The sequence below is a fragment of the Miscanthus floridulus genome, chromosome 12 (assembly GCF_019320115.1).
Source record: "Miscanthus floridulus cultivar M001 chromosome 12, ASM1932011v1, whole genome shotgun sequence".
Taxonomy (NCBI): Eukaryota; Viridiplantae; Streptophyta; class Magnoliopsida; order Poales; family Poaceae; genus Miscanthus; species Miscanthus floridulus.
This window is the reverse complement of record NC_089591.1, coordinates 48,720,419-48,738,805: the sequence shown is the minus strand read 5'-3', so window position 1 is coordinate 48,738,805 and position 18,387 is coordinate 48,720,419. Positions and strand designations below refer to the sequence as shown.

At 44.2% G+C, this 18,387-nt stretch overlaps 1 pseudogene; it reads left to right on the top strand.

Annotated features, from left to right (window-relative positions):
- The first annotated feature begins 4,668 nt into the window (after nt 1-4,668).
- Nucleotides 4,669-6,866, top strand: LOC136497359 (glutamate decarboxylase-like; annotated as a pseudogene).
- Nucleotides 6,867-18,387: the final 11,521 nt, after the last annotated feature.

Genomic DNA, 18,387 nt, shown 5'->3' with positions numbered 1-18,387 from the left:
AGCGCGGTGGCCAGGTGGGCTTGCTACTCGGGCAGGCGGGACTGGTCGTGGGGTTTTATTCGGCTCTATCGTGCCACGGATCAAGGCGCATCACTGCTGCGCCAAGGTCGATGGTGCGGCAGGCCCTGCCTCGTCAGCGGTCAGCGATTCCGGTCGCCGCCACGTCAGCCCTCTGCCGCGCCACCATGCATGGCGCGGCACAGGCATTTGGCCATGCCAGGGCAATAGGTGCGGCCAAAAGCGTTAGTTTTAAAAAAACGACCGTGTTAGATTTAAAATTAGTTTTCAAAAAGTGTTAAATTAAAAAAAAGAACCAGGTCTGGGGTTGGCCACCCAACCAAACACACATGTACTGAATGGAAGATGGGATGGTCATTTCCCAAAGATTTAGTTCATAAATAAATTGAAAATCAAATTAAAATGGAGCAAATGAATATCAGAGTATATTTGAGGAGTGAACGGATGGGTCTCATGGAGAGACCGAGGGGCGATGACATGGTGCGATAGGCATGAAGCCATCGATGGAGTACAAGAGGGATACCAGCGTTGAGCGACATGGCCTTGTACTGTATGCGACTATGCTTTGGTAGGACCTAGTGAACTAGATAGAAGACTAGTGATATAGAATGATGAACTGGAGGGAGCAGATAAAAAATCAAACGATCAAGGAATGCACATAGCTTCATGGTGGCTAGACGTACATTTGGAAGTAGAATTCCTCTTAATGCAACTGGAAGCAATTGCATCATGAGCACATGGCAGCCATGGGACTTTAAGTTTAGGAATTTCTTCTCTGGCATATTTATTATACCCTTTATATTCGAGGAGAATCCAGATGGTACCTTGATGCTTGCTAGGCATTCAAACATGCTTTCCTTCTCTTCTTTGCTAAGAGTGTAGCTGGTAGGACTTAAGTAATGGCGTCCATCAACTGTCTTCTCTAGATGCAGGTTGTCTCGTTCTTTCAAACATCGCAGGTCCTGTCATGCTTCAAGTATGTCCTTAGGCTTCCCATACACACCCATGAATCCTAGCAGGTTCACACAAAGATTCTTCGTTAGGTGCATCACGTCGATCGCGCTATGGACCTCTAGGACTTGCCAATAGGGTAGCTCCCAAAATATGAACTTCTTCCACATGGATGCGTGACCGTCGGCGTCGTTCGGAACAGGTTCGCTGCCATGTGCCTTTTCAAATACTATTTTCACATCCTTGACCATATTGAGTACATCCTTACCAGTTCGGTTGCCCAGCTTGGTCTGATGGTCTGTCTTACCTTCAAAATGCTTGCCTTTCTTTTTTAGGGGGTGATTCGCAGGAAGAAATCGACGATGGCTAAGGTACACGACCTTTCGACATTTTTTCAAGAATATACCTTTAATGCCATCGAAACAGTGCGTGCATGCATTATATCCCTTGTTTGATTGTCCTGAAAGATTACTTAGACCAGGCCAATCATTGATTGTTACGAACAACAATGCTCATTGGTCAAAGTGCTCCTGTTTGTGCTCATCCCACACACGTGCACCTGGTCTGTTCCACAAAAGTAGAAGTTCTTCAACTAGTGGCCTTAGGTACACATCGATGTCGTTGCCAGGTTGCCTTGCGCCTTGGATGAGCACAGGCATCATAATAAACTTACGCTTCATGCACAACCTAGGAAAAAAGGTTGTAGATACATAGAGTAATAGGCCAAGTGCTATGACTACTACTCTGCTCCCCGAAAGGATTCATACCATCTATACTTAAAGCAAACCTTAAGTTTCTTGCGTCATTTGCAAACTCTGGGAATTCTCTATCGATTGTTCTCCACTGGGACCCATCAGTAGGGTGTCTCAACATATTGTCTACCTTATGGTCTTCTTTGTGCCATCGCAACAACTTTGCATGGTCTTTATTTCTGAACAGATGTTTCAAGCGTGGTATTAAAGGAGCATACCACATAATCTTGGCAGGGATTTTCTTCGTAGGACGTTCACCCTCAACATCACCAGGGTCATCTCGCCTGATCTTATACCGCGATGCATGACATACCGGGCATGCATCTAACTTCTCATACTCCTCACCACGGTAGAGGATACAGTCATTAGGACATGCATGTATCTTCTGAATTTCTAATCCCAAATGGCAGACTACATGTTTTGCTTCGTACGTAGTGGCGGACAATTCGTTATCCTTTGGAAGTATCTTCTTTTGGATTTTTAGTAACTCCCCAAATCCCTTGTCAGATACACCATTCTTTGCCTTCCATTGCAGCAATCCCAGTGTGGTACCCAACTTTTTCTGCCCCGCATCACAAGTTGTGTATAGCAATTTCTTGTGATCCTCTAGCATGCGCTCGAACTTGATCTTCTCCTTTTTACTTTCGCATTCTCTTTGTGCGTCACGAATGGCCTGACCAAGATCATCAGCGGGCTCATCTTCTGCCCTACCTCTTCTTCAGCTTCCCCCATTGCAGTATCACTGAAGGCACCATATTCAGCAATAATGTCATCATTGTCCCATTGTTCTTCTTCACCTTCTTTCATTACAACCCCGGTTTCTTCGTGCTTCATCCAACAAATATAGTTTGGCATAAAACCCGACTTCAACAAGTGTGAATGAAGACTCCTTGAGCTAGCATATTCCTTCAAATTCTTACATATGGCACATGGGCAGCACATGAAACCATCGCGTTTGTTTGCCTCGGCCACATGTAAGAAAGAATGCACGCCCTCAATGAACTCTTGGGAGCGGCGATCAGCATTGTACATCCAATGCCAGCTCATCTGCATTACATGACATACATACCATATTAAAACCTAAAACATAATTAGTTAATTATACAACATGCATGCCACCACACAAGGTATTAATTTATGAAAGTCTCGCTACAATGTAGACAATCCCAACTACCACTAAAAAACTAAAGCTAAAATGTACTTCAGCAGCATAAGGATTTCGCGACCAATCCCAACTAAAACAGACAAGTCATGCGTTTGTTCAATATCTATGGGCTTCTTCCGTAGGATCACTGCCTCATCAGCCGCCTGTGCAAGAGAGTTTTGCATGTGTTTAACATACTCTTCCTCCCAGTACCAGCCTAAACATCCAGTGCCATCCCACTAAAATTAAAACAAAAAATTAGAACTCTAATCATAATCATCATGAAAATAAGTATAAATTAACCATAATCATCAAATGCGACAAAATAACTCACATTGCGATCTTGTAGAAGATACGGCCCTTGTTGGGACACTCCTTCCTCACCCGGTACTCCATCACAATTTTCTCCTCACACTTGCCGCATGCAATGAGAGGGAGGTCCGGCCTCAGTCGCTTTGAAACCCGATGAGAGACCGAAGACCCAGAAGCAGTTGCCATCTACTCTCTATACTCATTTTTAATATAATATAAATTTCTCATTTTATAAACAAATAAAATTAAAAAAACTCTAAAATTCTCTATATCTCTAAACCATGAAGTGCGCTATGCATGCTAGAAATGAAAGTTGAATACTAGTTTTGAATAACTACTTTAACCTTCCTTCATCTAAATATGCAAACTTTAAAGTGATTTTGTGCTTAAATGGCTTACAAATAAAAAAACTCCACCATAAAAAACCACATATATCTAGTCCATAAAATGAGCTATGCTACTGATGAAACATGAGAGTATAAAGTTGGTAACCTTTAGAACCGAAGAATCGATGAGGAATCGAAGAAAGGCAATGAGAAAGAAGAGAGGCCGGCGATGAAGCAAGAACACTGAGCTCGAAGTGGCTCGGGCTCGGGGAGGAAGAAGGGGTATATAGGAGGGGACCTTTAGTCCCAGTTGGATATAGAAACCGGGACTAAATGTCACTTTCTAGTCCCGGACGGAGCCTCCAGCCGAGAGTAGACTTTTACTCCCGGTTGGAGGGACCAATCGGGAGTAAAAGTTAACCTTTAGTCCCAGTTGGTAGCTCCAACCGGGACTAAAGGTCCCCTGCAGCAAAAGCCTGCCGCGGTAGCCGTTGGGCAGGGACTTTAGTCCCGGTTGAAGCTACCAACCGGGACTAAAAGTTTCTCTAGTCCCAGACGCGAAAAATATCAGGACTAAAGCTAAATTTTGAAGTGGATCAAAGATCATTTCTCTACTAGTGAAGCTAGTATATATGAGCCCAAATGTGTGTTGCTTTAGTATGCAGTTTAAGATTAAGACCGGATTCAACTATGCTAAATTACACTAGGTTAACACATCGTGTGATTTTAATTAGGCGACTGATAGAGATGAGTTTTTATAAGACCATTGAGGAACAGTGTTTTTCCAGAATGAACCGTCCATATGATTTTCAACTCAAGTTAGAATAGTCGTAGCCTTGTAAGTTGTAGGTGTAGACTTGTAGTGCAAAGAATTGCGATAAGCAGATCGGGGCGTGATAGACACACCCGAGTTCAGTGCCGAAAGCCATGCGCCTGGTCCGACGTACCAGCGTGGCGCGCGCCCGTTGGTCTCGGCAAGAACCATGGCGCCCCGACCACGTCGCGGCCATGCCCCTCGTCCTCCTTATAAACCATCGCCACTTCTCTGCCCCCATCCTCTGATCTGCTCCTCTCATCTCGGACACGGCAAATTTAACTAGCTCTCTACCGGCAACGACAAAGCCAGAGATCCGCCACCGTTGAACCCCAAGGGGGAGAGGACAAAATGGCGCTGTCCACGGCGAATACGAAACGACGCCGAGTCCCATCTGCACTGCTCCACCTTCGCGTCGCGCTACGTGCGCACCGCACTTCCGAGGTATATCCTGCTCCTTATTGGCCCACCGGCCGCTTGATTGATTTGCGGCCGGAGTCTCTGGTTTTCTCAGCTGAATATCCGGAGTGGGACTTTGCGTGCCGTCGTCACGCAGGTTCAAGATGCCGGAGCAGTCGATCCCCAAGGAGGCAGCGTACTAGATCATCAACGACGAACTGATGCTGGACGGGAACCCGCGGGCCGCGGCTGAACCTGGCGTCGTTCGTGACCACGTGGATGGAGCCCGAGTGCGACAAGCTCATCCAGTCCTCCATCAACAAGAACTATGTCGACATGGATGAGTACCCCCGTCACCACCGAGCTCCAGAACCGGTGCGTGAACATGATCGCGCACCTCTTCAACGCGCCGATCGGCGACGACGAGACGGCGGTTGGGGTAGGGACCGTCGGCTCCTCGGAGGCCATCATGCTGGCCGGGCTGGCGTTCAAGAGGAAGTGGCAGAACAAGATGAAGGCGGCGGGGAAGCCCTACGACAAGCCCAACATCGTCACCGGTGCCAACGTCCAGGTACATTGCCTGCATCGTCTATCGTCCATGCATCAATGCATGAGGTGCTGGCCATGCCAAACTAAACCAAATGAATGATTTCTGGGCTGGCACGCCGTGCCCTTGCAGGTGTGCTGGGAGAAATTCGCCAGGTACTTCGAGGTGGAGCTCAAGGAGGTGAAGCTCAAGGAAGGGTACTACGTGATGGACCCCGAGAAGGCCGCGGAGATGGTGGACGAGAACACCATCTGCGTCGCCGCCATCCTAGGCTCCACGCTCAACGGCGAGTTCGAGGACGTCAAGATGCTCAACGACCTGCTCACGGCCAAGAACGCCGAGACAGGGTGCGCGCGCCGATCGAGGCCGATCGTCTCATTCTCAACCAAAATACAGGTTCGGGCCTAAACTGATCTCGACCGGCTTGGTTATTTTCTGTCAGGTGGGACACCCCGATCCACGTGGACGCGGTGAGCGGCGGCTTCATCGCGCCCTTCATCTACCCGGAGCTGGAGTGGGACTTCCGGCTGTCGCTGGTGAAGAGCATCAACGTCAGCGGCCACAAGTACGGCCTCGTCTACGCCGGCGTCGGCTGGGTGATCTGGAGGAGCAAGGAGGACCTCCTCGACGAGCTCATCTTCCACATCAACTACCTCGGCGCCGACCAGCCAACCTTCACGCTCAACTTCTCCAAAGGCACGGTTACTTTCGTTTGAATTTGTTTTCAGATCGACTTTCACTGAGCAACAGTAACAGTGAGTTCATCTGCCTGCTCTCTTTATTGGACAGGTTCGAGCCAGATTATCGCGCAGTATTACCAGCTCATCCGCCTCGGATTCGAGGTAACCGCAACATCTAGCTTGCATTATGCTACTGACGACATACATTCGCTGGGCTTGTAACTGATGACGTCGTTTCGATCGGCACCACGGTCTGGCACTGGGCAGGGTTACAAGGACGTGATGCAGAACTGCCGCGACAACGCGACGGTGCTCCGCGAGGGCATCGAGAAGATGGGCTACTTCGACGTGGTGTCCAAGGACTCGGGCGTGCCGCTGGTGGCCTTCTCCCTCAAGGACTCCTCCAAGTACACGGTGTTCGAGGTGGCCGTGAGCCTCCGGCGGTTCGGCTGGATCGTGCCGGCCTACACCATGCCCGCCGACGCCGAGCACGTGCCCGTGATGCGCGTCGTCATCCGCGAGGACTTCAGCCGCGGCCACGCCGAGCGGCTCATCGCCGACCTGGGCAAGACCATGGCCGACATGGACGCGCACGCCGGCAAGAAGGCGCCGGAGCAGCCCAAGAAGTCGGTGCACGACATCGAGAAGGAGGTCACCACCTTCTGGCGGAGGCTGGTCGCCAATAACAAGAAGAAGAGCAGCATGGTGTCCTGATAGATGGGCGGCAGATGGGCGCTGCGGCCTGCGGGAGGAATAACATTCCTGTTGCGAGATGATGTTCTCACATCACGAGCTCAGTTCTTCGTATCTTTTTTTTTGGTTGACGTCTGCTTTGAGTGATTCGATTTGAGCTCCCATTTTGTCTGTTTCGATTTGTGCGCGGTTGTTCGCGCCAATTTGATGAGAAAACTTAATCCGAACGATGTAGGCATATATATACACACATTTCAAGTTGAAGTACAGTAATGAACATGGGTTTCAGATCAGTAACCAACGATGTGGACTCTGATCACATTCTGGTTGCTCGGAAGTTCAAGAAAATAAATTGGTGGCTTGCCATCAAAGTGAGGAAAAATCCCACAATCTTGATCATAGACTAGCCGGATGTTATATACTTACATTTCATCTACGAGTATGTTTAGATGGCGTTGCTGCAGGTCAGCCTCTACGTCCACCATTTGTTCGATGAAATGCCCATCGTTGCATTTGTGTTCCTAGTCGCCTCCAAACATGTCCAGCCTTTACCAGTTGCAGTGATTGCCTTTTCAAACATGCATTCATCAACTTCATTGAACGCTCGTCTGGTGTCTGAAGAAATGCCAAGCAGGTACACCACCACCGTTCACTCTGTTTCCTCAATGAGTTCTCTTCTGTTCTATGGTGCTATCAACATCCCTGAGGAGGGACAGTAAGGTGTTTCGGGAAATGATCGGTCCCAATCCAGTGGTGCTAGAGTTATTACTTGCAGTTAACAAACCACAATGGGCACCTCCTTGGTTGGACTGCAACACTATGCTTGCGGACTCCACTTTGCTCTATTTTGGTTTCTGGTCACCGTTCTGTTTTGGTTGGTTTGCTCTGCAGTACAGGCCACCGTGCCCAGCACCTAATCAGCTTTGAGACGTTGAGTGATGGTGTTCACCTTCGGCCAACATCTTGGCCATCCTTTACCTGTTTGAGAGAACATTTGTATTTGCGACCATTCTCATCAGTTTCGAGTTGTTCAATGCATAAATCTTTGATGGGACGCGAGCGCCTAGCATGTCGGGCTCGCGCACCAGCAGTGGCCCCACGCCACCCTAGACGACGTCGCCCGTGCTACCCCGGACATCGTCCACGCCGCCGTCCGCTTCTCATGCGTATCACATGTGCAACCCTGATATATTTTTAAAGCATACAGATGCAACAGTTCCAACATACAAAGCAAGACAGATGAAACACTTGAAATAAGCGTCCGAAAACACTTGCGAAAACGCCTGAAACACATTTGAAAACCATTGCAAACATATGCAACATTCAGATGAAACACTTGCAAACATACGCATGAAACACCTGAAAATACTTAAAACATATGCTTGTAACATGCATGTATATGTAACATCCTGATCTACTTTGCAACATTCATCTGGAACAGATGAAACATACAATTGAAACATACGTGTATAGCCATTACAACATGTGCAACATCCCGATATACTTTTGCAACACCTGTATGAAACACTTGAAACATACGTCTGAAACAACTGAAACATTTGAAACATAGGCTTGCAACATGTTTGAAAATGCCTGAAAACACTTAAAAAACACAGTATTACCGACGACAACGGCCTACGTGGTGGGAAACTGCGGTGGCGCAGGCTTCCCTTGTCAAAGACGTGAGGTGGATGGGGGCACAGGCGAAGGCCTCCTCTACCTTCCCTTCCACGACGAGCGATGTGGATGTGGACGCGGCACTGGATGGTGTTGCGACGCAGGCGCGCGGAGCAGCGAGGGAAGGGGCCAGGTGCCTTGTGGGAAGGAGCAACGCGGGAAGGCCCGGTGAAAGGTCCTAATGGCTAGAGGGGGGTGAATAGCCTAATAAAAATTTCTACAACAACACTTAACAAAAATGTTAGACAATTAAGAGGCGAAGCAAGTGTTGCGCTAGCCTACTCAAAATGCAAGCCACCTACCACGATTCTAGTTTAGATAGTATCTATTCACACAATAGCTATGACACTACCCTATGTTAGTGTGCTCTCAAAAGACTAACTAAAGAGCCACACCAACCAACCAAGCAAGCTCTCACAACTAGCTACTCTAAAGAGCTTGACAACTAGTTTGCGGTAATGTAAAGAGAGAGATCAAGAAGGTTATACCACCGTGTAGATGAAGGAACCAATCAATCACAAGGATGAATAACAATGAAGACTAATCATCTCGGAATCAATGACGAACACAATGATTTTTACCGAGGTTCACTTGCTTGCCGGCAAGCTAGTCCTCGTTATGGCGATTCACTCACTTGGAGGTTCACGTGCTAATTGGCTTCACACGCCAAACCCTCAATAGGGTGCCGCACAACCAACATAAGATGAGGATCACACAAGCCACGAGCAATCCACTAGAGTACCTTTTGGCTCTCCGCCGGGGAAAGGTCAAGAACCCCTCACAATCGCCACGATCGGAGCCAGAGACAATCACCACTCTCCGCTCAACGATCCTTGCTGCTCCAAGGCATCTAGGTGGCGGCAACCACCAAGAGTAACAAGCAAAATCCGCAGCGAAACACGAACACCAAGTGCCGCTAGATGCAATCACTCAAGCAATGCACTTGGATTCACTCTCAATCTCACAAAGATGATGAATCAATGATGGAGATGAGTGGGAAGGGCTTTGGCTAAGCTCACAAGGTTGCTATGTCAATGAAAATGGCCAAAGGTGTGAGCTTCAACTAGCCATGGGGCTTAAATAGAAACCCCCATGAAATAGAGCCGTTGTACCCCTTCACTGGGCACAACGCGGGCTGACCGGACGCTCCGGTCAAGTTGACCGGACGCTGGACCTCAGCGTCCGGTCGTCCGACGACAGCCATGTGTCCCGACTTCAATGATAACATGAGTTGACCGGACTCTGCACTATAACTAACCGGACACTGAGCCACCAGCGTCCGGTCGTTTCCGGTAAGGTTCTAGAAACGCTTTTCGCCCATCGGACGCGTCCGGTCAAGCACGACCGGACCCTGCCATCGTCCGGTTACAGACCCTAGCCTCTATGTGCTGCCCGACAATAGGACCGAACACACCTCGTCAGCATCCGGTCGCTGAGCAACCCAGCGTCTGGTCGTTTGACCTACGCCAGCATCTCTGCTGTTACAACTGACTGGACACGCCGGTTCCACTAGGACCAGCGTTCGGTCACCTTGTGACCAGTGAGACTAACTCCTTTTCACCTCTAACTTCTTCACCCTTGCTCAAATGTGCCAACCACCAAGTGTATCACCTTGTGCATATGTGTTAGCATATTTTCACAAACATTTTCAAGGGTGTTAGCATTCCACTAGATCCTAAATGCATATGCAATGGGTTAGAGCATCTAGTGGCACTTTCATAACCGCATTTTGATATGAGTTTCACCCCTCTTAATAGTACGGCTATCAAACCTAAGTATGATCACACTCTCTAAGTGTCTTGATCACCAAAACAAAATAGCTCCTATGGTTTATACCTTTGCCTTGAGCTTTTTATTTTTCTCTTTCTTCTTTCTAAGTCCAAGCACTTGATCATCACCATGGCATCACCATCATCATGTCATGATCTTCATTTGCTTCACCACTTGGAATGTGCTACCTATCTCATGATCACTTGATAAACTAGGTTAGCACTTAGGGTTTCATCAATTCACCAAAACCAAACTAGAGCTTTCAATCTCCCCTTTTTTTGGTAATTGATGACAACCCTTTCACAAAGATATGAATTGAAAATTCAATTGAATCCATGTTGCTTGCCTAAGCATTTTTACCATGTGTAAAAGGATATGGACAAGTTTCATGAACCCCAAATGGTAGCAATTGCTCTCCCTACATATGTGCTAAGAGTTTAGATTGTAGCTTGCACATATGCTTAGATAGGAAATATAGGAGACAATGTCTATCAAATGATGCTAAGGTATAAAAGATGGACCTTTGAAGCGTGATACCAATCGGAGTGCACCATTATACCATCCTTAGCATCATGGTTAGCTTTATACTACTTGAAATCATACTTCAAAAAGATACCAATTGAAAATACTTGGAAATGAAAGTTATCTAGTGATTTTATTTCATCATTCAATCTTACAACTAGCATACATCACACAAGCATGGATAACGAAATTTAAAACGTGTGCCATGCAAGCAAACATATGAAATGCACATTCAAATACACCATACAAGTTTATGAGCTTGCTCCCCCTACTTGTGTGCTCAAAATTTTAATTGATTCCTTTCCTTTGTCATATTTCTCCCCTTATGTCGAGTTCTCCCCCTATCACTTGTATCTTTATTTCTCTCCCCTTTTACTATCTTTTCACTTATCTTTGTACACTATTTCTCCCCCTTTGTCATCAATGACCACAAAGGCTAAAAATATAAATAGTACCGCTGGTAGGGTTGAGATTATCAATGTTAATCAATGGGGTGAGGATCATTTTCCCAAATTTGATCTAGTCTAGATCATTGATGTGGCAGAACCTCCTAAGTTATAGGGCCCACATGCACCTGTCACTGTCCGACGACCTTTGACATTTTATGCATATGTTTCCATTAACTTAAAAAGACTGTCAGGTGTCCTCGGGGAACCCCGAATCATCCACGATTTCTGAGCAGGATCACGTTACAGAGTCATTGCAGTATTATAATATTTATTCAAATATCAATACCAGAGTAAAAACAGCGGAAGTCTTACGATAGCATAGTTTACAAACCAGTTGTTTCAAACCTTACAAACTAAGTTCGATAATTATTACAAACCATAGTAGTAGTGGAGTGGCATAAATAACATATACATAACACACAAAATAAACATCCTGCCCAAGGATCACACATTTTACTCCTCATCGTCGGAACGAACGATAGTCATGCAGCACGATCCAAAATAGATTTGCTCATGAGGCTCACCTGCAACAAGGGGTCAACGAACCCTGAGTACAAAAGTACTCAACAAGACTTAACCAAAACAAAATTGAGAAGACTCAGGAATGCAGGCTCAGGGATTCAAGGTATAGCTTTAACAATAATCAAAGTTCTTTTGCGTAAAAGCTCTTTAACAAAATTCTTCATATAGAAAACTTCATAAAAACATATACAAAGCTGACATGATCCATGTTGAGATCATGAAACTTCATATCCAACACCTTCACAAGCCTTATTCAAGTTCCAGTTATTAATACTACGATGATGAACAGAGAAGTGAGTCTCCATAACCGAGGAGCAACGACGATTCGAACCGATTAAAACCCAGCTGGGAATTCCAGACCACACGACATATGCAGGTCCCCGACCTACATATACCAACCTACCCTCGGATCCTCTAAACAAGAATGGGTCCGCGCCACCCGAGAATACAGTACTCCACCAATCTAGCCCATTGCCACGTGGGTACACGCTATTCCCGCCATCTCTCCACTCCCAGTGCGCGAGTAGCCATTCTCGTAATAGAATCGCCAAGTTCAGGCTTACCAGAGTATGTGGTTAGTACTACAAAGTCTCACCGCACACAGTTCAACAACAAACGTGCCTTAATCAACCCAGGCGGAAAGAACCCGCTCACAAGACCTCCATGTCTTGTGGCTCACACACACCGAGTCCGCCCGGTCTAGATTTATTACTCCACATGCTCATATTTCATGATAACATAAGTAACCAAAGATCCATTTAAAACCTGCAGGTGACAGGTAATCACCTGGCTAAGCATGACTAAGCATATCTAGTCATTTTCGAATTAAAACTGGTAACAAGGTAGATATGGAAAAACAAGGTTGATAATGCACCAATTAGGTTTCCACTTAACTCCTAATCACTTAATGCAGTAACGGAAAGCAAAAGCAAAATTAATTTGTAAAACACAAGGTAGGGTTGTATGCATCCGGGGCTTGCCTTCGTTGACAGAAAAGTCCGGCTCCTGCAATGTTACACAAGTATTCGATCCGACCTCAATAGACGGATTAACCTCCTCCACAACTTGATTAACTACCACGTGCTCACCTTCGTTCACTACACGTAGTAACAATGCCATGTTTAACATGATGCGAGATACAAAATATGATGCTCGATGATGGATGCCGATTAACAACTAATTAAACATATTCATAAAACTTATTTCAATTGAACTCAAAACTTTTGTAAAGGTTCATCACATGATAACTAAGTGGCAAAACAATTTTCATAATTTTTTTATAATTAATTAAGCCTAGAAAAATCATGAAAACTCATTTATTAATTAATTGAGCAATTTTTATCACATTCAAAAATTACTGAAAAGTAACATTTAATATTTTTCCTAAATAATATACATCACAGAGAGGTCACACAAAAATTTTCATAATTTTTGGAGCTCTAAATAAATCTACACAAAAATAACAAATTATAGCACTATTCAATCATTTCTGAAAAAGGAAAAATTCCATTTTGAACTCACCCGCTCACACAAACAACTCGGAAAGAACCAGGAGTCACACAAACAACTCGGAAAAGAACCTGGAGCTCACACAAACAACTCAAAAAAAGAACCTAGAGCTCACACAAACAACTCGGAAAGAGAACCTAGAGCTCACACAAACAACTCGGAAAAGAACCTGGAGCTCACACAAACAACTCGGAAAAGAACCTGGAGCTCACAAAAACAACTCGGAAAAGAACCTGGAGCTCACACAAACAACTCGGAAAAGAACCTGGAGCTCACAAAAACAACTCGGAAAAGAACCTGGAGCTCACACAAACAAGTCGGAAAAGAACCTGGAGCTCACACAAACAACTCGGAAAAGAACCTGGAGCTCACACAAACAACTCGGAAAAGAACCTGGAGCTCACACAAACAACTCAGAAAAGAACCTAGAGCTCACACAAACAACTCGGAAAAGAACCTGGAGCTCACACCGAACGCACTAGAGCATAAAGCTAGATCGGAAGAGCAACTGATGAATGATTCGACATGCACAGGAAGCACCAGTAGCTCACCCTAAACTCGATGGAGCAAAGAACAGGGCTGGAGAAGCAACGGTGAAGCAGGTCGACGATCCGAGCAACCACGGCGGAGCAAAACGTCGACGGTGGCGGTGCTCCGGCGACTGCGGTGGACAAAACTATCAAGAAACAAGGTATTAAGCACCACGGCATCGAGGCAAAGCTGGAGCTACGCCGAGCAAGGACAAATACGCACCGAAGAGCTCTGGCCACGGCGACACACTCACGACGGCGGTGCTGCCGGCCGCGAGGAAGAAGAGCAACGAACGGAGGTTCCCGGCGAAATCAAGTAACCAAAACTGGCTGGCTGGGTGCACAAGGATCAGGCAAAGCTAGGACAGGCTTTGCTGGGACGGCAACGACGCTGAATCGACGGTGAAAGCTCGACAGAGTAGCGGCGATGGCGACGGGAGAAAACAGAGGAGAAGGAAAAACGAAGAACGACGACTGCACCGGCTTTATAGGATGGCCAGGAAGCAAAGAGAAGCCACGTAGGGGCCTTTCCCATGCCAGCGCAAAGCCAAGGGCGGCCACAGTCGCGTCTGGAAGCAGAAGGAAGATCGTAGGCGGTGAGTTGGCTTCCGCGGTTATTGTTCATCAGAATTACCAAACTGCCATTCGATTTAAAAATCCAAATTACTCCCAAATTTATGTAACAACTCAAAAATCTCCAAAAATAAAAGTTGTTCCAAATTTAAAGTTCTACAACTTTGCTTTTATAACCATACCCAAATTCGGTCTACATTTTGAAATGCAAATTTGAATTCGAAAAGGGAACATTTAAAGAATCTCGCCTTTTCAAATTACTTCAAATTTTTCTAAACAACTTTGAAAACTCCAAAAACAAACTTTGTATAACTTGACAAGCTCTACACTTTTGCTTTTAGGCCCAACCCCAAAATATGCTTAGATTTTGAAATGAGTTTTTCAGGGTAGGCTTTAAATACTGAAAAATCAAGGTTTTCTTGAAAATTCAAAATCCAAACCAAATTTTTAACTCAATTCAAACCATACAAGGCAACACTCATAACATAAATGTAGACTTGTTTTAGTGAATGCATATCAAATTTTTCCATATAACCAAATGCTTTGCAATGCATATGATGACATGTCATGTTTTAGTATTTAAACACCCGAGGTGTTACAATTGACCAAAGATATTTAACTCGGTTTGATCCAAGGATAAGCTTCTTTACACCTCCAAATAAGGGTTATCTTATACCATGTTGAGTTAAACACTTAGAGTTCATTTTCTAGATTAAACACTAGGTTTACAAACCCATAAACATGTCATATGCTATCACTAGATCAAGTCAAGCATAAAAGCAATAGTGATACCATATAAACATCAAATTTATTTGATTTTCATGAATGAGCCTTATAAAATTAAACCACTTGAAGGTCCTAAAAAGATTAAAAAACATGACTAGATGCACTAAACATGTCCTTAGCAAGGATGTATGTCATGCCAATCAACTTTTATCTTGAATAGCTCGAAGGAGAGGCATGTCATATAAGTGGGGGGTGCATCAACACATATTTGAGAAATCCAATATGTTCAACTCATTCCTTAGCTTGCAAAACCTTTTCTCATCCAATGGTTGGTGAATATATCGGCAAGTTGATCTTCGGTGCCTACACTCTCAATGCAAATGTCCCCTTTTTGTTGGTGATCTCTTATGAAATGGTGGCGGACATCAATATGCTTTGTTCTTGCATGTTGAACCGGATTATTGGTTAGCTTGATTGCACTCTCATTGTCACATAGCAATGACACTTTCTTGAACTTGATTCCAAAGTCACTCAAAGTGGCCTTCATCTAAAGTATTTGTGCACAACAACTACCGGCGAAAATATATTCGGCTTCGGCGGTTGATAATGCAACACTATTTTGCTTCTTTGATGACCATAAAACAAGTGATCTTCCCAACAATTGACATGTGCCCGAGGTGCTCTTCCTTTCAACCTTGCATCCCGCATAATCCGAGTCAGAGTAACCAACTAGCTCAAACTTTGCTCCTTTGGGATACCATAAACTAACATTTGGTGTATGCTTCAAGTACCTCAATATCCTCTTTGTAGCCTTCAAATGACTTTCTCTTGGTGAGGCTTGAAATCTTGCACATATGCATACACTAAACATGACATCCGGCCTTGATGCGGTCACATAGAGTAGGCTTCCAATCATAGACCGATATAATTTTTGATCCACCATATTTTCACTTGCATCACTATCCAAGTTGCCATTGGTTCCCATTGGTGTGCTAATGACTTTGCTATCAATCATTCCAAACTTCTTGATCATGTCCTTGATGTACTTGCCTTGACTTACAAATGTACCATTCTTCAATTGCTTGATTTGAAGACCAAGGAAGTAACTCAACTCTCCAATCATGGACATCTTAAACTCATTAGCCATCATCTTTCCAAACTCATCACAAAAATCTTGATTAGTTGATCCAAATATGATGTCATCAACATAGATTTGCAATACAAATAGATCTTTTCCAATCTTCTTGATGAAAAGAGTGGTGTCAACCTTGCCCATTGTGAACCCTTTAGAGAGTAGGAAGTCCCTCAATATTTCATACCATGCTCTAGGTGCTTGCTTCAAGTCATACAATGCCTTCTTCAACTTATACACATGGTTGGGCTTCTTATCATCTTCAAAACTAGGAGGTTGCTTAGCATATACTTCTTCATTGATGTAGCCATTGAGAAATGGACTCTTGACATCCATTTGATAGAGCTTGATGTTGTGGGCATAAGCATAGGCTAGCAAGATTCTTATTGCTTCCAATCTAGCAACCAGGGCATATGTTTCTCCAAAGTCAAGACCTTCAACTTGTGTATAGCTTTGTGCTACCAATCTTTCTTTGTTCCTTACTACTATCCCATCTTGATCTTACTTGTTTCTAAAAATTCATTTGGTTCCAATCACATTGTGTCCCTTTGGTCTTTCTACCAACTCCCATACTTGATTTCTTGTGAAATTATTCAACTCTTCATGCATAGTATTCACCCAATCAACATCCTTCAATGCTTCATCTATCTTCTTTGGTTCAATGGATGACACAAATGAGAAGTGTTCATAGAATGATGCCAATCTTGATCTTGTTTGTACACCTCTAGAAATATCACCAATGATAGTGTCCAATGGATGATCCCTTGCAATATTGGTTGGTTGGAGCATTGGAACTTGATTGCTTGCACTTGCTTGATCATTGGGTTGAGATGATGTACTAGCCACTTGATCTTGTTCATTGTCGTATGTTCCACTTGCACTAACTTGATTTGTATCATCTCATACATTTGAGTTAGAGAGCACTTGCACTTGATCATCTTCATCATCATTTACTTGCCTAGACCTCAATTCACCAATATCCATGTTCTTCATGGCATTTCAAAGTTGAATGCCTCTAACATCTTTCAAGTTCTCATTCTCTACTTATGAACCCTTAGTTTCATCAAATTCAACAACATAAACTTCTTCAAGAGTACCACCATCCAAATTCCAAACTCTATATGCTTTGCTTGTGGTGGAATAACCAAGTAGGAATCCTTCATCACATTTCTTGTCAAACTTGCCCAATCTAGTGCCTTTCTTCAAGATATAGCATTTGCAACCAAATACCCAAAAATATGCAATGTTGGGCTTTCTACCATTCAAGAGCTCATATGGTGTCTTCTCTTTTAAACGGTGACAATATAGGCGGTTGCTACAATAGCAAGCCGTGTTGATAGCTTCGGCCCAAAAAGATTGACTCACATTATACTCACTAAGCATAGACCTTGCCATATCAATGAGTGTTCTATTTTTCCTCTCAACAAGACCATTTGATTGTGGAGTATACTTGGCCGAGAATTGATGTCTAATTCCAAATTCATCACATAACTCATCAATTCTAGTGTTCTTGAACTCACTACCATTGTCACTTCTAACTCTCTTGATGGTTGTTTTAAACTCATTGTGAATGCCTTTGACAAATGATTTGATTGTTGCAAATGCATCACTTTTGTCCACTAGAAAGAATACCCAAGTGTATCTAGTATAATCATCCACTATCACAAAGTCATATTTGTTACCACCAATGCTAGTGTATTGTGTTGGCCCAAACAAATCCATGTGCAATAACTCAAATGCTTTACTAGTGCTCATCATGCTTTTCTTAGGATGGGTGTTTCTAACTTGTTTGCCAGCTTGACAAGAGCTACAAAGTTTATCCTTCTCAAACATAACATCTTTTAAGCCTCTAACAAAGTTATGCTTAACCAATCTATTCAATTATTTTATTCTAACATGACCAAGCCTTCTATGCCATAACCAACCCATGCTAGACTTAGTGAACAAGCATGTTGATAATCTAGCTTCACTAGCATTGAAATCAACCAAGTATAGATTCTCATATTTAAAGCCTTTGAAGATCAAGTTAGAGCCATCTACACTTATGATCTCTACATCATCTACCCCAAATATGCATTTGAATCCAAGATCACACAATTGAGCCACGGATAGCAAATTAAAGTTCAAGCTCTCTACTAGCAACACATTGGATATGCTCATGTCATTGGATATTGCAATCTTACCAAGCCCTTTAACCTTGCCTTTGCCATTGTCACCAAACGTGATACTATCATAACCATCATTGCCATTGGTGTTAATTGAGTTGAATATTCTTGCATCACCGGTCATGTGTTGAGTGCACCCACTATCAAGAACTCAATGCCTTCCTCCGGCTTTGTAA